General features: G+C 38.0%; 1 long non-coding RNA gene across 1 annotated transcript; it reads right to left on the bottom strand.

Moving 5' to 3' along the window:
• Nucleotides 1-909: 909 nt before the first annotated feature.
• Nucleotides 910-22,660, bottom strand: LOC141375162 (uncharacterized). The gene is made up of 4 exons (XR_012382767.1): nt 22,555-22,660; nt 20,042-20,281; nt 1,684-1,756; nt 910-1,587 (listed from the first exon to the last, which is right to left on the bottom strand). It is a non-coding gene; the product is annotated as an uncharacterized lncRNA (long non-coding RNA).
• Nucleotides 22,661-23,038: the final 378 nt, after the last annotated feature.

The raw sequence follows: 23,038 nt of genomic DNA, 5'->3' as shown, positions 1-23,038 counted from the left end.
ACGTTTCGAAGCTTCGACACATTTGCTTCGATAGTTTCAGTGTTTCACGAAGCCTCGCTTTGCCCACCACTAGCAATGGGTCGAAAGGCAGGCGGCTAAAAAGGATAACTAGGATACTGAGCTAGGTTCAGACACGGAGAAACAAGACAGGGAGAAACGCGTTGAAATGTCACTAAACAGTAAACAAGACTCGGCAACATCTGTGTGGAACAAAGGGGTATAAATAGTCCAAACAATAATTGTGTAAGTGGCTTCAGCTGTGAGAGTTCAATCAGTGTTGATCTGGAACCGGTTGTGTGTGTGTGTGGCATGACTGGGTGTTGTAGTCAATAACATGGCAGATATGTAGTTCAATGAGTGTGAATGTTTGTGTGTGAATGTTTACCAGCGACATCTGGTGGTTGTTCGCTGGTGAACATGACAGTAGACATGGCCTAAACTAAACTTTGTTTTATATATTATTTGTTTATTTTGAGTTTCTTTAGATTGTGTTTATGTGAAACATTTGGTTTGTTTATTTTTTTTATCTTTTCGTTTTCACAGTGTTCAGTAAATGAAACGCATGATGGACATCAGTATTTGGAAGCGTTTACTGTTTTAATAACCGGCGGGTAGTTACAGTTTATATTGTTGTTTTCACAGTATAATAATGTTTTCTCAACATTTCAATACAGTGAACATGGTTAACAGAATGCAACTGTAGATTTTTCAATGAATTTTGGGTAAAAATCAGTTAATGTGCATGCAAATACAGTACAGCAAATGACCATAAAAACCTCCACTCACACTATACTATTATTATTGTTTTTAGGTTTTTTGTTTTGCTTTTGACAAATTAAACTAACCAGTTTCCTCAGACTTGTTAGTGCATTAAACTGCCCCCTGTTTTTTTTTTTTTTTTTTTTTTTTGGCTGCACTGCACCTTAATTTTATGAGGTTAACATTAAAATTTGAAATAGTTTTTAAAGAACATAACTTTGTGCTTAACCAACACATAAACTGGAACAAAAGTAATTGATTCATGAAACCAAAGGCTGTTAAACACCCAAAATTATTTTAAAGTCAGCTTAAATGTCAGAATGACCAGCCTGCTTTAGACGGATTAATGGGCCACCATAGAGGTCACACATCTCAGTATTTTCAAAACAACATTTTAAAATAGGCATTATCTTTATAATTAAACTACAGACTTGAGTTTAAAACAACTACATTCCTGCATGAAAAACGGTTAAAACTTTATTTCATAACACATTCATTATAGAACCTAATCTAAGACTGGGGCGCGTTCCCACTATCGCGCCTAAAGCGAGCGAGCCACTATCGCGCCTAAAGCGAGTCACATTTCCACTAGCCGCATTTCCACTGTGGGGCCAGTACAAGCCAGGATTTTGATTGGGCCGGGCTGGTTGAGCAGGTAGGTTGAGCAGTGAGGCTGAAATCATGGCGCGTTTCCAATGTCGGGCTAGTAGCTCGCAGCGCCCTGAACGTCCCCCGAATCAAAACGTCACACAGCCCGCTCACTTCAGCGGGAATCAGGCCGATAAAGTACACCATCACATCATCACGAAACCATACAAATAAAGACACCTGAAACAAACAAATGACCCGTTACTCTTTAGCATTACATTATACGACTATATGCACAGGCCTGTGTGTTCTCATTCATCATATTCATTTACTCACCGACCGACTGTTGGCATTGAAATCGAGTGGTCTTGCCACTAAAGGAGGGACCCTGCGCAGTAAGCGCACCAATCTATAATATTAAACCACAGAAATTCTCCATTAATTAAGACAGAGAAATGAAAATAAAAAAGAAAAAGTATTTTATAACATCCTCGTTTAAATAGACGCCGTCAAACATTCAGCCCAAATGCTCCGAAGAGACCTGAAACATAAATTTTTCCCTATAGGCTATATGACACTTGATAGGTGATTCCCCTTTATTTATGGATATTTAAGGAAAGTGTCGAGAAAAAAAAGGTCAGAAAAAAAGGTCGCCTAGTTTCTGCTTTTACTCACCCAAAAATGTTTTTTTTTGCATGATTTGATTAATATCATCATATCCAAATACATAATAAATAATATTTCATACCTTTTTCTATGTTTATTGTTTTTGGAAAATATCTAAAATCTTTTTTTTTTGTCAGATAGGCCTTTGTAAAATGAAAGTTTAATATGGCTTTTAAAACGGTTTGATTTATGTAGGCTATTGTATATACCTAAATTAGTTTAGCTTTTGTTAGTTTTATATTGGTTTATTTATTTAATGTGATTTTATTAAATCCGATATTTGTAATTCTTTAAATTGTTTCAATAGCTTGGGCTATTTATCAGGATGTGACAATATTGTTTTGAGCCTACAAATAAGGACACGAAATGTGTTGAGTTTTATGTCTTTCTGTTGTATTCATATTGTGTATTATCTCCAAAATAAATAACAAAAAGAAAAAAGCCGCGCGGCATTAACAGAGCTGTGAAGGAAGCGCTATTTTGCTTGGTCTCACACACACATACAGGCATCTAAACGCGCACAAACACACCTTTTAAACTTGACAAAAACTCTTGACAACCTTTTCTGTCTGCTGTGTCTTTAATATGGTGTAAGATTATTTTGCGTTATTGAAACATCAAGGAGGACGCAGCAAAGAAAAGTCACTTATAAATTAAAACTTTATTATTTCATTCAACAGCCTTACATTTATAAGGGAAACATGAGGGCGATCATATGCAAAAAGACCCCAGCCTTTAAGGCTAGATGTTTCCTTTGCCTTATTTATTTATTTGTTTGCCACATGCACTCGTGTGCGAGCGGAAAACTGTGTCCGCACTCCGCCCCTCCTTTCACTCCGCCCCGAAGCCCTAGTTGTCCCTCTTTGGCCCAAGGTATTCGGCGGGCCGAAAAAGGCCGGCCGCTGGCCCCAAGAAAGCCCCGATTTGACCCGATTAGGCCCCGGAAGTGACAGTAGAAATGCGACTGGCCTTGGCTCGCTCGCTTTATGCCTAGTTCACACTTAAGGATTTTAAGCCTGATTTGAGCCCGATTTGGAAGTTAACGAGCTCGCCGACAGATCGGGCTGTGATCGGGAAGAAATCTGCGGGTGCTCGGCTCGCCGCTCTTTATGTGTGAACGACTGAACAACGCATCAACGAGGCTCGCTGACGCGTCGCCGACACCTCGCAGATGGAAATCCAACATTCAGCATGCTAAATATTCCAGAGCAGTCGGCCGACTCAACCCCACGTGTGGTCAGATGTAGTGACGAGCTGCAGCCAATGAGAGAGCAGATCAGCATGAGCTGAATGGCTGTGTGCTCAGGAGCTCAGCAGAAACATCTGTGATTGGTCAGAATGGGCATCGGTGCACTGGCTTCATTCTGCGTTAGCACAGACATGAGAGTAGGCTATATTAACAGTGGAACTAGAATTCTGTAACTATTAGAATTACCATACTGCTCATTCTGACGGTTCTTATATAAAACGCCATATTGTCACAACATATTTACATTCAAAGCTATTATTGAGATATTAAAATTAAGCTTTGAATGTCTGGCATCATATTTAATGACACCATTACCCTAAAAATATAATCTTTTTTTTTGTAATACAGCCTATAAATATGTAGTTAAGATACTAAAACACTTAAAAGTCTTGGTTTTCATTTTCACATTCAAACAGGAGCTATTTCACAGCACATAATATGCTGTTTTTAAAGATATCTAAAGTAAATTGATGTTTTTGAAATCAGAAAGTTTTGTTTATGTTAGCAGGAAGTTGCCAGGCAAGAAAATGCACACATATTTAAAGTCACAGTGAAAAGTATCAGACATGCATGCAGTCATTTTGACCAATATGGTAATTTAAGGCAGAAATGCTCAGTTCTTTACTGTTTTGTAATAAAAAAAATAACAATGTCAGAAAGAAATACACTGATAGTTAGAAAACGGCAGGGTGTTATAAATATGTTAGTTTTATTTCAAAGAGTTATAAAATTACAAAAATTAAAAACTCTCTGTGTATCTATCCACTGGAACCTTGCAGATGAGTGATTAATCCGCTGATAAATCAGCTGATTTGACGATGTTTTTAAATGCTTTCTCCAAAGCTTGAAACGCTGTCAGTGATGTCATCAGCACACAAGCAGCCAATAGTGTTCAGCTTTTTCTGACAACTCCTCCCTCAAAATTTCATTGGCTGTGGTTTGGTAGCTTGAATGAACTGATGGGGAATGAGTTGTTGTCAGATCATGTAGTGTGTGACCCCCCTCTTGTGGATAGTTCATGGAGTGTTGCGTAGTGTGAACACCACAGAGATTAAAAGACACAAAGTCAGGTCATGTAGTGTGAACGGCACAGCGATCTGCTGATGTTTAAAATCCTGTAGTGTGAACTAGGCTTTAGGCGCGATAGTGGAAATGCAGCTACTGACTGTAATTGTGATCATTGCTGTGTTGCACTTCGTCAGTAGGAGTATCTTGATGAGATAAAGGGTTTAAATTACGATTTCATTTCCTATCAGTCATTCTTAAGTGTTAGAAAGATGATGGGAAGTGAAATAATTTGTAATCTTTTAAACCATCTGGGCTAACTTATTCAAATTTAGTGATGCAGAGCTTGGGAAATACGTCTCCTTGGCTCGTCAGCCATCCTGGCTCGTCTCTGTGTGACCGCAGCCAGCTCTTAGCTGCGGTCACACTAGAGTTTGTGTGTGTGAAATTCTGTCGTACGGCCCTTGAAAAGGGGCAGTATTAAACAAGATTATTAGACATTAAAACAAGTGATTGCTCCATGTTTTAAATTCGTGTCCAGAGAGGTCATGTTTTGATCTTCGATTGGTCTCACGCAGTCAAGTGACGCGATTTCGCAGGTCAGAGTTCACCAAGCTTGAACTCTGCACCGCAGCGAACTGCGAAATTTAACAAGAGACCCCGCGATTCCGGTCTGACGCATACGCGTGCGTATGAATGGAAGTCTATAGGAAGAAAAGTCAAGTGTGAGCATAAAAATAATCACATTAGAGTTTGGGCATGTGATATTAGGCTCGTTTGAGATGGCCAAAATCTGCGGAGAATCAATCACTGGTGATCACTGCAATATGCATGATGGTTAGAAATGTGTCCGAGTTGCTTTCGCCTCGCTCTGATGTCAAATTGATGTGTGCCAAAAAACTCCAGCGATCGCGAGGCGGATACCTCGGATTAAGCAGTTGGCAGCAGTTGCTCTCCTAAGACTGCGCTCACCAAAAGCCTGATGGGAAACGACTGGCTGACGACACAGCTGAATGCTTATTGGATGAGACCGACAAATTACACCAGCTTTGTTAAATACCTTTTTTGTATTTTCATTGATAATACAAAAAAAGTCATAAAGAGCTTTATATATGGTTATTTATTTAGATTTACACGCAAACAAAAACAAAACACATCTTTGTAAAAACATAACGTGACCTATCTAATATAACTAATGTTACTAATAAATCATGTGCATGTGCTGTATTTTATTTCTATTTTAATTTAAAGTCCTGTTTGTTGTCATTTTCACTTTTTTTGTATATTTGTGTGATTTTTGTATTGTAATTTTTATGCAACGTTATTCCATGAAAGTCAATCCAATACACACAGTACATATATGCATACATACAGAGGTAATCAGACTGCTTCGTCATTATACCTCAACTTTTTGTGGTTTCATAAGAGAAGTGAAAGAGGTGCAGTAAACAAAACACACACACACACACACACACACACACACACACACACACACACACATATATATATATATATATATACATATATATATATATATATATATATATATATATATATATACATATATATATATATATATATATATATATATATATATATATATATATATATATATATATATATATATACACATGTGTGTGTGTGTGTGTGTGTGTGTGTGTGTGTGTGTGTGTGTGTGTGTGTGTGTGTGTGTGTGTGTGTGTATGTGAAGTCAAAAGTCATATTTAATAGACCAAAAACATTTTCACAGTATTTCCTTCAGTCTAATAGTTTTTATTCTGGAGAAAGTCTTAGGCTATTTATTTTAGTCTGGCTGGAGTAAAAGCAGATTATATAGACCTAATAAGCATGTCAATATCATAAGCCCCTTAAGAATTTATGTATGTCAAACATTTTTCATGATTTGTCACTTAAAAGCATCTTGCTATAGCTACTTTATTTATAATGTCACCAAATGAGACTTCTTAAAAAGCTTTCTTGCTGTATAAGCTGTTTATTTTGTCATTCTTTTATGCTGAATATACAGATTTATATTTTAAATACACTCTTTTAAGTAATGAGCTGTTTATCTTCTGTGATTATGACCATCTTTTTGTAAAAACAGTGATACGGTCTTAACGGTAGTGGCGCCCCCAGAAAAATTTCATAGGGGTGGCCAGATGAGGCCACAGTAAATCTTGGTGGCACACACGAAAAAAAGAATAAATTTAGTGTAATGTTATTTTTGTGTTATTTTTTGTAATTTTAACTAGCAATAAATTATTCCTAAAATATTGCAATTATTTCCTTAAAATTATTCAGCAAGTATATGTGCAAATCATATAAAAATCTATATTTAGTTTAAAAACACTTTCAAGTCATTTTGAAAGTTAAATTGAAAATGAAGCTAAATTAATTAATTAATGAAAGAGATAACTGGACAAACTGAACAAAATCCATTACTATACACACACTCACTATTGTCACGATTACCAGCGATCGGATTCCATAAGATCGCTGGTTCTCACTCACCATAACCTTGGACTACAATTCCGCCATTGTTGGACTACATATTCATACATGCACTCCGGTCACACTCACACATGCTTTCTCATCTAGACTGATTACTCGCACCACCTGAGGATTGTCAGAGACTGATTGCACACACTACTTAAGCCACACACCCACCTATTCAGTTTGCAGAGTCTTGTTTATCTTAGATGACATTGCAACACGTTACTCCTGTCTAGTTTTCTTGTGGTTTCAACCTAGCCTTGTATTCTTGTTCTCCCTGCCTGCTGCTGGCCTTTTGGCCTCTCGCCTGTTTACTGATTACGATTCTGGACTGTCTTCGTATACCTGTTTGCACCTGTGTTGACCATCGCTTGCCTGACAACGAATAAACCTGCATATTGGATCTTACCCCAGTTGTATGTATCATCTCCCCGTGGTTACAACTATATACAGACCCCAATAATATAGTTTATCGGTATTCCTTTCTTTTTCAAGCCATTATATTATTAATACAGCATGTTTTATTGATATACCTTTTTGCACAATACATTCACAAAATCATTGTGAGTTATGGCCCTTCTATACTTCTTGATTTAACACTTTACACCTGCAAATTAAACAAACAGAATGCATTACTTCATACACATTTCATCCAACCCTAATCATATAATAATGAATGCATGTTGCTTATAGGCCTCAATCTAATCAATAAAGCTTTATGCTTCTTTTGTTGTGCCTCTTTGCAAACACATCCACAAAATCATCAAGATTTATGGCCTTTGCCCTTCCTGACTCTACACTTAACACCCCCAAATTGCTCAAACGTTCATTACTCATTTTATTTCTCAACACGGTCTTGATCATCTTTAGCACAGACAAACTGCGCTCAAAGGATGCAGTGCTCACTGGTGAAACAAGAGCAATTTTGCAAAGTTTAAACATTACATGAAAAACCTCTCTATAGGGCTCAAGGAAGACTGTGAGGTCTAAATTTGATGGAATTTACAAACCATTGGTTTGCTTCCTTTCAAGAACTCGTTTTAGCTGTGGAATTTCATTTTCTAGATCTTCAGTGCTACAACTGTATTGTGAGGCAAATGGAAACAATACATTTTTCTCACAAAACTTGGGACTTCCAGGATTCAAGGCCAGGATTCCATGATGACACAACTCTCTTAAGAAAGCCTTTTCTTAATTTTAAAGAGAAGTACATCAACAATTGGAATGAAGGTGTCTGTCCTAAATGATTCTTTATTCTTTATTTTTGAGTTCAGTTTTGTTCAGTTTGTCTCTGAGCTATGGGTGTGGAAATGTAATATCCTTCAATCCTAGGGCTTGATGTGACCTGACGTCCTGTAGATGTAACACTGACACTGCATTGCTCTGCAAGACATATTGCATTATCCCGAATTTCATTGAAGACAGTGCCTTCTCTGCATCCATTAATGTGTCAATAAGAGAGTTAACAAGGCTAACAGCTGTGCCCAAATTTAACTGTGAGGACTGTAAAATGTCAGACAGATGCTTGATCTCACCAAATATCCTTGTGATTGTAATAAGAAGACAAATTAATTTGAAATCTATTTGTGCTAATAGACCTCTTGCTTCGACAGCTCTGTCTGCACTTCTTTCTTCAGAAAGTTGTTTGAGTAGCTGTATGATGGCTGGAAGGCTCATACATGTCTCTTTGCACCTCTATCCACTTTTGTTGTACATAAGAACCTGACATAACAACAGTTTTTGTAACAGAAAAAAATAACTGGCTTAAGGAAGGTATTTCACACTTTCCACCAATACTAAATTGAGACAGTGTGCATTGCAGTGGACATAGAAGGCAAATGGAGCTTCTGATTTAATGTGTGTCTGCACACCTGTGTTTTTACCACTCATAACAGAGGCCCCATCATATGCTTGTCCTACTAAATGTTTCTGTAATTAAAACCATACTTCTGCATTGTTTGTATGATTTTGTGAGAAAGTGCCTCAGCGTCCAGTCGTTCAGTAGCTTCAAATGTGAGAAAGCTTTCTAATACAGACCCATTGTAATAGTATCTTAACACAAAAGACATCTTTTTTTTTTACTAATGTCTTTGGTTTCATCAACCATAATGCTGAATGTCTCACTTTGTGTAAATTCACTTATTATTGAGGTTTGCACCATTTCAGCTAGGCAATCAATAATTTCATTTTGTGTGTTGTGTCCAATATATGTTGCATTTCTTTGACTAGTCATTTTCTTTTTTACTACATCATCATGCTTGGCAATTAACTCCATAATAGAAAGAAAATTCCATATATTCTCACCCTCAGTTTCATTACTTGCTCTCTGGGCTGTGTTTTGTGTTGCTGTTAGAAGCAGGGTTTCTGTAATTATTTTAAGGTACTCTTTGTTTTCCTTTACTAGTTTTTCATACTCTGCGTTTAAAGACGCAAAGAGAGAACAATAGTTTTTTTTTTTTTTTTTGCAATATTTTAAAGTCTTTCCAGGCTAACATAGCATTGGTATGAGATTCTGATTTTGCAACTCCTCCATCTCGAAAGGTTGTCTTCTTTCAGTGTCTAAATCCTTCAGATGTCAATGCTGAATCACGTGAAGAAGGAAGACTGAAGTGCCGGCAGGCATAACAGAATGCAGCATCTTTACTTGGAGAGTATTCCAACCACTAATGAGTACTGTATCACTCTTTTATGAAACTCTGCCTTCGATCTCCTATGAGGGAACGAGGGAAAACCTTGAGAAGTTGCTGTTTTTGGGTCTTTCTGCTCTTGACTGGGATATATCTATGATAAATCCAAAAGAGAAACCAAAACCTTAACTTATTATGTACTTTTAAATTAATTTTTTTGTAATAACTTTTATTATGAACCTAATGCAAACAACTACAGCTAACAAAAAAAACAAACAAACTATATTTCCAATCCACAGTAATTATTAATATTTTTATTAATAATTAAAAAAATATTTTAATCTGTAAACATCAGTATTTAGGCTCTTATAGCTCTTGTACTAGCCTTAAAAAAATATGAACATCAAGTCTCATAATTCAATGTAAAAATGATACATTAACAATAACAATTATTAAGAATACTGGTAGTTTAAATTAAATTTAACATGATCTCACTGCACACTGTCAACTTTACTGTTCAGCCAGTCAACTTAATGATGTCACTTTGGACAAAAGCATAGTTAAATACTTTGAACCTCAAAATTGTACAGTGCTATCTCTAGTATTAATTCTATTACTATAAACAGTCTTTTTTAACAAAACCTGGTGGGCTAGGAACCAAAACTGTTTCTGACTGGTCATCACTGTGCTGAGCCTGTGCATGAAAATCTTCTGTACCATCTGCCTCCACACTGGTTTGCTGCTCTGCCTTCACACTGGTTTTCTGCTCTGCCTCTACACTGGTTTGCAGCTCTGCCTCCACACTGGTTTGCTGCTCTACCTCCACACTGGTTCGCTGCTTTGCCTCCACACTGGTTTGCTGCTTTGCCTCCACACTGGTTTGCTGCTCTGCCTCATTTTGGACATTATGTCTATTCTCAACTTCCTCAGACCTACACTGCCCTGTTCCATTTTTATAAAAAAAAATTATAGATGCTTGTCGACTTTCTTTTCATCTTCTGCAAAGTGACATAGCACAATGTAACTAGCTAATACATTTAGCAGCACCAACATAAACTTTAGCTAATATCATTAATTCAACACTGTAAAAACGTTATTAACAGGGCTCAAAAATAAACCTTTTAACTTAACTTTAATGTAATGTTAGGACTTGTGCTTCAATGTCAAACTGTTAGAGGCACCTGAAAAATAACAGAGATGCTAAATTAACTAGATTCTGAAAGTCTGATTTCAAATTGAATAAATTTTCATTTCAACATTAGGAATTCTTAATAAATAGTATACAATACCAATAGTATCACGTTTCGTCTCGCGGTGTAGTCTCTCATCATCACTCAATACATAACGAATTATGCTATAAGAACTTTACATTACCCTTTTTTGAAAAAACATGAAAAGTCAGCTCAGCTGCTGCAGTTGAACATCAGCAATTACTGTAATCCTCGTGGTGGCAATGCTGACATTCACCAGAATAGCTGCATAATGGTGCCATTCAGAGCACATCTATGTAGCTCATGATTGCAAAGAAAAATAATCGAAAACAAGCATAAAATAACAGTACAGTTGCATGGTTCTGTCTAAAAAGAAAATCGTGATTTTTTTGGAGTTAAAATAAAGATCACGATTCTATCACGATTCTGTAGATGTAAAATAAAGGTTAATATGAGTCTGCAATTATTATTGTTTTTTCTCAAACATATAGTAAAACAACACTAATAATATGTGCAGGTCTACTGGTTTCTAAAAATAATTCTATTCTACTTATAATAATTCTGATGTTGCATTATGTTTGAGATATATGCTTGCAATCATTGACAACATTATTAGGCCATTTAATTCACTGGTAAAATCAACATTGAATAGGCTAGAGTAGTTATACTGACATTGTAAGCATTTATTTTCATGCACAACTGTGTGTTCGCTATGAAAGACAAAACATCAAATGCTTGACGCAATCATAACTCTAAAATGTGATATGATTATCTAAATGATGTGCACACTTTCAGTTTCATTTTTACTGCTAAGTGCTGTTATACTTCACGCGCGGCACCCAAACGATCACTGTGCCACAAACTCAAAATTATTTACAACTTTATTACCTGTTATTCACAGCAGGTACTGTTTACTAAAGGAGACGCATACAGCTCACGGTCAGCATCTCACGTCACGTGTAATTTACCAGATACATCATTATATGAAGACAAAAATGACATTTTTAGGTGATTTACCTTATAAACACAGTATGTGACTCTTTCAACATCATTTGGAGTTGTCCATGTCGCAGAGCAACTTATGTGAAAGAATGAAAAGGCTCATGCAGCCGCCTTTGCTTCTTTCCTGAACTTGAAAATATGATTGGCAGAATCAAAGAAATGCTGGATTAGGATCGTCTAGGGCAGGGGTGTCGAACTCAATTCCTGGAGGGCCGAAGCCCTGCACTGTTTAGTTCCAACCCTGCTCCAACACACTTACCTATAGGTTTCAAACAAGCCTGAAGGACTCAATTAGTTTGATCAGGTGTGTTTAATTAGGGTTGAAACTAAACTGTGCAGAGCTGCGGCCCTTTTGGAACTGAGTTTGACACCTGTGGTCTAGGGGGTCGAATCGAGATCACGATCTTTAAACAATTAATTGTGCAGCCCTAAATAAAAGAATGCAAATGAGGAGGAGTAATCAGCGAAATCGAACGTAACGTTACCCGAAAACATTAAAAATGTAAACCAAAATGAATTCATTTCGAGCCCTGTTGATTAACAAGTTTACCTCTTAGCTAGAAACGTCAACAGAGAACATGGAATAGTGAATTACAAGTGAAGACATAAATATATGACATACATACCCGTTGTTGTTGCTTAAAAAAAATCTCTGCCTAGCTGTCCTGTTACTAGTTGAAGGCGCGCATTTGACTGACTGTGCTACCAACGGCTCTAACAGGAAGGGGAAAGGGCAACGAATCAGCTATGTCAGTGGTGCCAATCCACAATCGTTTTGGTGACTCAGTTTTATTTATTGTGAACTTACATAATTACATTTAAATTGATAATATCAAAAGGAAATTTATATTGGGGTGGCCACAGTTTTCACAGGGGTGGCCGCGGTTTAAAAACCTTTCAGAATAAATTATGCCTTTTACACCATACCAGGTTCCAAATACCAAATCATTAAGTCAACAATATTATGCCCATTTAAACCATGTCAAATGAATAAATGTACATTTATAGGGATCAAGCTACTTCTCAAGTGTATATTGGAGGACATGAAATTGGGCGATTAAATAAATGTCTAAAACAAGGTAAGTAATGACTGGAACTTTTTTACCCAATGTGTTTGTAATTGATTTAAAGTTTAACTGTTTCTGTGCCATAGACTCAATGAGACGATTGACCTTTTTGACTACTCTACCAGCACGTGTGACTTGTCTTTGTGTGTTTTCAACGTTCTGAGTGTCTCGATCGTCAGTCTCATGATTAGGCTGTTCTGCTGTGTCTATAATGGATGTGTTTCTGTCACTATCAAGATTGAAACAGTCTATCTGACTATCACAAGGCTCTGTAATATGACTTTCATCCTCAAAGGACTTCTCAGAGCAACCATCATCCTGACTTGGCTGTCCTCCATCACTGTAGAATCACCCAGATCCAGTTTCACTTGATCCAGTGAATGTTCTGTTCTATCCAGCACCCAAGGACTTGTTCGTTCCTTTGAACAACTGCTCTCCAAACAGTCTTGATATCCTGAGTCTTTGAGGTAGCAACGAACTCTTCCTCATCACGTTCCTCTAAACAGAATTCACTGGCTCCTCCAAATTCCATCTGAGCAGGTAAAAAGCTGATGTCCAATAAAAGATTGCGATGTACAACTCTCTTTGCTCCGTTATTGTCTTGTACCACATATGTATGTGCCTGAGGGTTCCGTTTGATGACTTTATAAATAGTGGACTCCCACTTATCAGCAAGTTTCCTCCTTCCTCTCTCTCCCTTATTAGCGATCAGTACATGATCTCCAATGTTCAAATGTGTGCCCTTTACTTTTTTGTTATATCCCTGAGCTTGTTTTTGTTGCTCTTTAGCAGAATGATGTTGTGCAATGGCTGCTGTTTCATGGATATGAGAGAGTAACGTCTTGGCGTAAGTACTATAATCCACTACTACAGGATCCCGTAATACCTGTTTGAACATCAGGTCAACGGGGAGTCTTGGCACGCGGCCAAACATAAGGTAAAACAGTGGAAACCCGGTTGTTTTATGTACAGTGGCATTATAGGCATATGTTAGGGTCTGAATTTGTTGAGGCCATTGATGTTTAGCTTTTAAGGGCAAAGAGCACAGCATTGCTCCTAAAGTCCTATTAAATCTATCAGTTCCTCCGTTGCCCATTGGATGATATGCTGTGTATGTGATTTAACAACTCCTGACAACTTAAGCAACTCTGCAATCAAACCACTCTCAAAATTAGCACCTTGGTCTGTGTGTATACGTTCCGGGAATCCATAAACACAAAAAACATTATCTCACAGCTTTTTTGCCACCTGGTTAGCTGTCTGATTGGCACACGGAAACGCATGGGCTAATTTTGTGAAGTGGTCCGTAACCACTAACAAGTCAACAGTTTTGCTTTGAGTCTTCTGCAATCCAAAAGTCCAAGCATAAAAGTTCCATGGGTGACGAAGTTCTGATACTCTCTAATGGGGCTCTAGCGGATGGTTCAGGTGATTTAGCAAGAATGCATCTTTGGCAACATTTGACATAGGCCTTGATGTCCTGCTCCATCTTAGGCCAAAAGAATTGCTGCCTTGCCAAATAAAGTGTTATTGCTTGACCCTGGTGTCCTGCAAGATTGTGAATACCACTCAATGCTTTAGCCTTAAGACTTTGGGGAAGCACATACTGATATCACTTCGGCTTACATGTAGGGTCCTTAGACACTCGATAAAGGTATCACATCAAGAATTGTAAGTCTCTCCCACTGCTTGCTGAGAAACAATGCACCCAGGTTGAAATTTTCTCGCCGGTTGCCTTTTCTCGCCTGGAAGGCCTTCTTTTGGGGGACACAAAAGGGGCAATTGTGGCTATACTGGTATCTTGTTCCTGTCGTTGTTGAAGTTCCTGTAAGGAGAGTTCCGTTAAGGTGTCCAGATTAGATGGTGTGAACTGCTGAAAAGATTGAATTAAATGCATTGCCCTAGACTCTACTGCTTGTTCCCAGTTGTTAAGAGCTTCACAAACAGCATTAACTTCATTAGCATCACAAGAATCTGAAATAGCTACTGAAGGAATCTCTTTGGGGTCAGACTCTGACTCCATGCCATGACACTGAACTTTTAGTCAGAATGCATCCTGGATCCTTTCCTCACAAACTTCTTCAGCTTCAGACAGCAAGCACTTATAGAATTCATTGAGCAACCTATTACTGTCTTCGCAAAAGGATCACGACTAAGAACATCACGCAAACGCAAACACTCCACTTTAAGGCCAAAAATTCAAGGCAGTGGGCTGGATATCGTTTTTGTGAGGTACTAAGTGTTTTGCCTGCGAATGCAACAGGCCTAGCTTTGTCTTCCCCCTGTGTAATTTGAGCTAATACTGCCCCCCGACCCGTCTAAAGAAGCCTCTATGGACAGGATGAAGGGTCTCGAAAAATCAGGATGTGCCAGGATTACATAGTTCAACAGCTTTCTTTTAGTGAGTTGAAACTTGCATCACACTCTGCTGTCCAATCGGAAGATTTCAGTTTTCTATAGGTACCAGCCTGTTTTATGATCTTTCCCTTTCCTTTCCTCTTCTGTCCAGCAGTGAGGGCAAACAAAGGTTTTGCAATGGCAGAGCAATTAGCTATGTAATGCTGATAATAAAAGACCATTCCCAGAAAGGATTTTATTCTTTTAACAGAAAGAATAACTCCGTCATCGTCCATAAGATCTGACTTTTTCATACGAGAGATAACATCCATCTTTTCTGGGTCAACAGAAAGGCCACCCCCTCCGATTATGTGCCCCAAAAATTTCACTGATGTTCGCAATAGGTGACACTTTTTGGGACTCAGTTTCAGATTGTTCTGGCGAAGTCTTTGGAATACTTCCTCTAACTTACTCAGTACTTCCTTCTCAGTGACTGCAAAAACTAGTAGGTTGTCTAAATAGCACAATATCTATTATATATATAGTGAAAATCAGGTCACCAAATATACTCAGCATCATCCGCATAAACGAAGCGGGGTTATTACATAAGCCTTGTGGTATGCGGTTGTATTCATGCAGACCAAGTGGGGTGGTGAATGCAGTAAATTTCTTGTCTTCCTCATGCATGGGTATATTATAGAAACCTGAAGTCAGGTCCCTTGTGCTAAAATAGACATTCCCACCCAAAGATGCCAAACAGTCTGACTGATGTGGGAGTGGGTGCGCGTCTTTTAAGGTTCTGGCATTAAGCCACCTAAAGTCGGTGAAAATTCTCAAACTGCCATCTTTTTTCCATACCATGACTAGTGGTGAGGCAAATTCAATAATAGACTTCCTTATTATGCCCTGATTTTCCATTTCAGTCAAGACTTGTCTCAGTTTTTCGTAATAAGCAGGTGGAACTCTTCTGTAAGGAAGGTGAAATGGGTGTTCGTCTGTCAGACAGATCCGATGATAGAAGCCTTTTGCCTCACCACAGTCCAAAGCATGTTTTGAAAAGATGTTATTATAATTAACTAATAGCTGATCTAACTCTTGCTTAATAGAGTTGCTTTCTTGGCACAAATCAATGTCTAAATCCTTAAGGCCAACCTCTACAAGTTTCTCCTTGAGATCCTCAGAGTTAGATTCAGGGTTAGCTATCACTTGTTCCTTCTCATCAACCTGACTAGTGTTCTGGAAAGCTGTAAAATGTTCAACGGCCACACAGGGCGAAACATCTGCTAGCTTGCAATTCCTCTTCAAAGTCACTGGCTTATCGGAGAGGTTCATAATTTTCATAGGGATATATCCATGACCCCATATACGTGTGATATTGCGGGCAACCAGAATGTTTCGTTGCATGGACTTTGAGGACGTGGGCTCAACAACCACTGTGCTGCCTGGAGACATAGGAGTGTTTTTTGGGAGTCTGCCCCAAACAAGATACTCCTGTTACACCATGAGGGTCACAGCTTGTGTCAGTTTCACAGTTCCAATCTTATTAGGAGTTTCAGCCCCCTGCCATCTTGTCAATCCAGCCATTATATCAAAAAATGGAGAAGCATCAGGGGCCAATGAGGAATCACAGCTCTGAGTAGCCACTCTCCAGTAGTCATTACTGCTTTTCATCTCATGCATGAGGTACTTAATGCATTAGATCCAAGGATAAGATCATCTTTTTGTCCTGGGACTATGAGAATGGGAACCATACACTGAACACCGTACACTTCTATCTCCACTTCATACATGCACTTAGGGCGGGTTTGATGACCTCCACACCGAACCAGGACGACTCACTCAGTTAGTTGTTTGTCATTGGTGTGTTTGTTTTCTTCCATCAATCGAGACGCTGTATCTTCGCTTACTGTACAGGCCATGGAGCCGAAATCCAACATCCCCTTTACTTGGAATGTTTTGTGTATGATTACTGGAGCATAAAACAGTTCACTAAACAGTTCAATATTTTGTGATTTCTGCATGACTACATGACTATCTCCAGATTGAGCCGAGGAAGCCTTATCATATTATCGCTCCCAATCAATCTCACATTGTTGGTTGAGGGTTTGATTTTGTTCACCTGCACATTCCCTCTCCATATGCAGGTCTTTCATTTTAACAGCTGTTGTTGTTCTTGACTCATATTCAAATTGGGAACACTGGCTCCGTATCTTGCCTTAGGGCATTCTCTTCTCCTGTGGCCTGGCATACAGCATGACATACAAAGACCTTCTTGTCTGCAGTGCATGGTCGTTGAGTAATCAGTTGCTTTGCACACTCTACATGGTTTCCGGACTGACTGATATCCGCCTGACATATATGGAGTATGGATGGCTGCTTGATTGTTCTGCTTTAACATCTGATCAAGTTGAGTGATGAGATTCTGCAATCTTGTAGTGTCAGACACTGTGCAAACATCACCCACCATTTCAGTTTGATTTTGGAGTCTTGTTAATGCGCCCACTTGCACTGATTCATCAATTGCTGTGGCCTGCACATTCGCAGTGGCATATCTCTCAACACCTGGACATCTTGATTTGGCCTGCTGCTGTCGAATCTTCAACTGCCTGTGATGATCATAAAGGTGCTCCTGAATCTCACAGGCTTTCCATTTGTCTGCAGTTTTAAATTTTAGCACAGCAGAAAGAGCTGGATCTGGGCAATGTTTTACGAACATCATTGTTACCTCCTTACTTGGATCTTCAAAGTTACATCCCTGTCTTTTTAAGCAGTGCTCTGCAACATCAACAGTTTTATTCAAACAAATCCAATAGTCCATTGTATTCTCCCCTACTGCAGGCAGAGTGTTATAGAAATCACCGAGTGGCTTTGCAGAGTATGTCAGTTAACTAAAGTGCTGCTTAAGAATGTCAATGGGAACTTGACAATCAGTTTTTATGCGTGTGGAACTATCCACTGGAGAGTAGGGTTGGGTACCAAAACCCGGTGCCATTATAGCAGCGTACCTTGGTAACCAGTATGTACCGGTATTTAATCAGTGTATGAATTTCAGTGCCTAATTTCGGTGCTGCGGCAAAAACGTAAGGGGTGCATGAAAAAAGGCACATATAGGCGTTGTGTCACAGCATCACTAAACATTTCATTCTAAACAACTTTGAGGAATACGGACAGGCGATATCAGGCGATTGTTATTGTCGCTAGGGAACAGACGCACACAACGCGCGCAGTACAGCGCATTCAGCCTGGTTTTTCAGTGGTTTTCGTTGAGCGAGAGTGACACTCTTCAGATCAACACGCATGATCATGTTCATCCAATATGCTTAAACTAAGCATTCTAAAGCGGATTATACAAGCAAGGATTCTTACACAGCAACTGTCTTTACAAAAATTGCATGTAAGGGGGAAACATGTCAAACCTAATTACATGTTTTAGGGCTCAAAGGCAGAGCCTCTCTCGCGTGCTTTAGGTGTCACCCTCGGGCACTTATGCTCGCTCCCTCTGCTTTCGAGGCACTTGCTATCTCTGACGGTGCTGCGCAAATTGACACAGGTAATAAAAAGATTAAACTTCAGTCATGTTGTGAAACACTTTTAAAAATTTCCACCGTTGATGATATTAGACTTCTGTTTTCAATAGCGATTTTAACACTTTTATTATAGGAAGTCCTCGGCTATGCAGAGACCATTATTAATCAGAAATCAAATGTACATAGTTTCACGTTTGGAAATGCAGTCTTGAATTTACAAACAGTCGGCAAAACAAAGTAAACAAACAGTAAACAAAGTCCCTTTAAGTATTTTATAGTTTTTTATTAAAATTAAAGTGTAATTTAGACTTAATAAGTTAACTACGAAAGTAACAATAATTAAGTCAAATTATTTTGTTACTGATTTGTTGAGTAAATCAAAAATATACAGTAAAAATTTCTTAAGGAGGCTAATAATACTGACCTTATTTTTATTTAAATTAAAAACTGATTTTATTCACAAAATAAATAATAAGAAATAGGACTTATTATGACTCCAGAATAATATTTTTTTTAGGAAACACTGTAAAATTTTCAGAAACATTATTTTAAATGAATGGGAGGCCAAAATATTTTGACTTCAACTGTAGGCCTGTTAAATTTTACAGATGCAGCAATGTGCCTTGATGTACTTGAATGTTAGAAATGTGTTCTCCTACACCAGTATAACGTTACTTGTCAAATAAATAAACAAGGAAGATTATTTTGAGTTTAAGTTATTTAATTATCTTGCTTATGAAGAATGCAGAGTGATGCATGAAAACAAATGACTTCGAATAATGTTTTAATGATTTTGTGATGTATATGTTAAAATGTGCTCCTAAAAGCACGCGGCCCCTGCCCGCCCCACACAGGATAATAGTAAGCTAATGTAATTTTTATAATGCAAATCTTAAATTCATGCTAACAAACAAATGATCAAAGGAAATGTATTAATGTAATACAATATGAATTAATCTTTACTTTAAACTGTAATTATATTGTTCTATTAAAATGTTTTTTTTTTTTAATATTTTGTCAAATAAAATATTTTTGGAGTCATCCACCATCATTTTGTGGCTAAATCTAATCTAACCGGTTCAGGCACCATTTTGGCACCGGTATAATTTTAAAAGTATCGATTTAGCACCGGTATCAGAAAAACCCCAAATGATACCCAACCCTACTGGAGAGTCAACAAAACCCATAGCTTCCGGTGCATGAACTATATTTCTAAAAAATGTACCCCTTCCTACTCCAATATATACATCATCTTCAACATCATCAGCAGCGTAAGTATATGACATTTTGTTTTCATCAAAACTATTATTACTATAATTATTATTCAAATATTTTTGTTATTATAATTCAAATATTATTACTATTTTATTACGATTAGGCTAAAAGAGAAAAGAAATTGTTCTGTCAAAAGTCTTTGCAGGTGTACAATAAAAAAAAATATGTCAACTTCCACTTTTATTTGGTCTCTGTCAAATTATCTTCACTGATGTTTCACAATGAGTCTTTGTACCTCTCACCAGCAGATAAGTCAAGAAGGGAAAAGTTCAACCGAATCCTTGGTATGAAGAATGCAGCATACAGCATGCATCCGGTGCATCCGGTGGTCAATCTGATGTTGATCTTTTCGAAGGTCACGGCACCAATGTAGACGGGGCCGGTCTTAACGGGCACGACTACCCCTACCCTTGTGTTATGTAAAGTAAAGAACTGGAGTCTGTCTGCAGGTTCAGCTGTCTCATTTATTCAAGTGCTGCAAAAACAGAGAACATGCAGTTATGATTACTCTTTTATAACTTCTCTGACGCATGCTACTGCTCGCTCTGCTCTGTCCTCCAACAAATAGCCCATTTAAATTCTATAGTGAAAACATATATATAATTCTATAGTCTGAAAACATGTTAAAAAATACTATAATATGTACTGTAAATCACTATAGTGTTTTTTCATGAGGTCATTTGTCCGCGATAAAACCCGCGAACGCGATCTCCGCCCCTGGCGACGTTTCCGGCCGGTAAAACAGTGAGATTCGAGGAGTGTCCAACTTCCGTTGTGTTTTTTCAGTCCTACTCTTACTGCAGCCGTCTGCTCTCGTCTGCAATGCAGTCAAGGCGAGCCTATTCTGTCGTGCAGCGCTGCGAAAAGGGGCGGGATTAAACAAGCTTATTAGACATTAAAAAAAAGCGAGTGATTGCTCCATGCTTTAAATTTCTGTTAAGAGAGGTCATGTTTTGATCCTCGGTTGGTCTCACGCAGTCAAGTAAGGCGATTTTGCAGGTCAGAGTTTAACAAGCTTGAACTTTGCACCACATGACCCTGCGATTCCGGTCTGACGCATTCAAGTGCGTATAAATGGAAGTCTATGGGAGAAAAAGCCCAATGTGACCGCAGCTTTTAGTTACGGTCACACTAGAGTTTGTGTGTGTGATATTCGTGCGGCGCTGCAAAAAGGGTCGGGATTAAACCAGCTTTTTTGGCATTTAAAAAGGCGAGCGATTGCTCCATGTTTTCAATTTTTGTACAGTGAGGTCATGTCTATGGGAGGAAAAGCCCAGTGTGACTGCAGCTTCAAGTTGCGGTCACACTGGGCTTTTCCTCCCATAGACTTCCATTCATACGCACGCGAATGTGTCAGACTGGAAACACAGGGTAATGCTTTAAGTTTCACAGGTTGCTGCGGTGCAAAGTTCAAGCTTGGTGAACTCTGACCTGCAAAATAGCTTATGGCACACACAATCTGGCACACACAATCTAGGCAAACCATATATGGTTACAACAGATGCTAATGTTATTAATGTCTTTTTGAACATCGTCATCGATTAATTTTAAAATGTATGGTTAATAAATATTGTAAACAATAAACAATAGTGTTTACTTTATTTCACAAATATTGCAATCAAGACGGGTGAATGGAGAGCGTTGTTTCCGATCGCCATTCAATATAATAAACTGAACAGTTTTCTATCAGCCATCATAGATGATCAGTCATTATTATCTGACAATAATATGGCAGATACTCGTTTGCTGGCCTTGCTAAACGATCTAAATTAGACAGGTTTAATTTATATAACGGATTCATTTAATGAAGGAAGTAGCAAGTTAATATCGGCAATAATACATTTTATATGTAATAAAAATCTTTTTACATGTAACAAATGTATAACACTAAATTAATATTTTACTCAAGCGATTTAATAGTGTTTATTTTCTTATTTTTTTAATAACTTTTTAATAAATGATTTACCACATTAAATACTGTAGTAATCTATAGTAAGCAATATTGTTTTTAAACCAAAATTTAGCAGTAAAATCAAATAACTATTAATTAATAAATAAAAAAAGTAATAAATATAAATTTATCCAGGGATATCGAGGGAAAGCGGGAGGTTGCCGCTTGGCATAGATATATACATTAAATGTCGCCTACCCTGTTGTTGTCTATTGAAAAGAATGCCGCCATTTTGGAACAGGGTAGCGCTCCTTTGAAATAAATGCGGGACCAAGGTACAGTGGTGGAGGACTGTGGCCATCCAAAGCCAGAGATCTACACATATATCTATGATCGGGAGTTTTCCTGGATGTTAGTATGCAAATTAATTTTTAAATTACGAAATTATCATTTTACATCACTTTTCTACATTGATGGATCAGTGATCGCATTGGCATTCCTGACAAAAAGCTTGTGTTTGTGTATTCGGAAATGTACAATCTACCCTCCTTGTTAAATTTGATCTAATCCGTGCCCTGAAACACACCTCCTCTCCTGCTTTTACTACTCATACGGAGGGAGCGATTCGTTTGTGAATGAATTTCCCTTATGAACGACTCATCTCGTTGTCATATTTCTTTTGCATTGTTTGCTGATTTTATTCAACAAAACTAGCATAAGCCGAGTATTTAGTGCGAATTGGAGCTACTTTGCCTTATGGTGAATGCAGTAACGTTAAGTGATTGATTATCATCAATAACGTTACCTGTTTAGCACAAAAGTTCATAACATACAAAAACGTAAAAACTTAATCTTACCTATGAAATCTTCTGCCTTTGTGCTTTGTTTTCGTTTGCTCGTTACTACACCCGTAGACAGCGCTAAAGTCCCGCATCTTCACGTAATAATACTGTCTTGACAAGTGCGGTTGAATGACATTTGTCCTAGGAGCACTGCACCAATGTGGCGGCGCTATTGACGCATGATCAGGGTCCCTATGCGATATCTAGTGTATATATCTATGGCCGCTTGGTTGCACCCTTACAGTCATTGGTCGCACCATGGCACATTTGCTATTGGTGGACTTTGTAAGTGTAAAAACTAAGGATAATCAAGGTAAGGATTAAAAAAGCAACTTAGTAAAAATAGGAATGTTCTCAGGAATGGGGATTGTGGGTTCTGAAACGTCTGTGCTCTGTGGGTTTGTATTTATCTTCGGAGGGCGATATATCAAATTCCCTTTAGCAATCCCTGCTATGACATATAACAACAAAAGATGGCAGTAGTTGGACAAAAAGGTGC

Source organism: Danio rerio, chromosome 7 (genome assembly GCF_049306965.1).
Source record: "Danio rerio strain Tuebingen ecotype United States chromosome 7, GRCz12tu, whole genome shotgun sequence".
In the NCBI taxonomy this organism is placed as follows: domain Eukaryota; kingdom Metazoa; phylum Chordata; class Actinopteri; order Cypriniformes; family Danionidae; genus Danio; species Danio rerio.
This window is presented reverse-complemented; position numbering and strand designations above follow the sequence as displayed.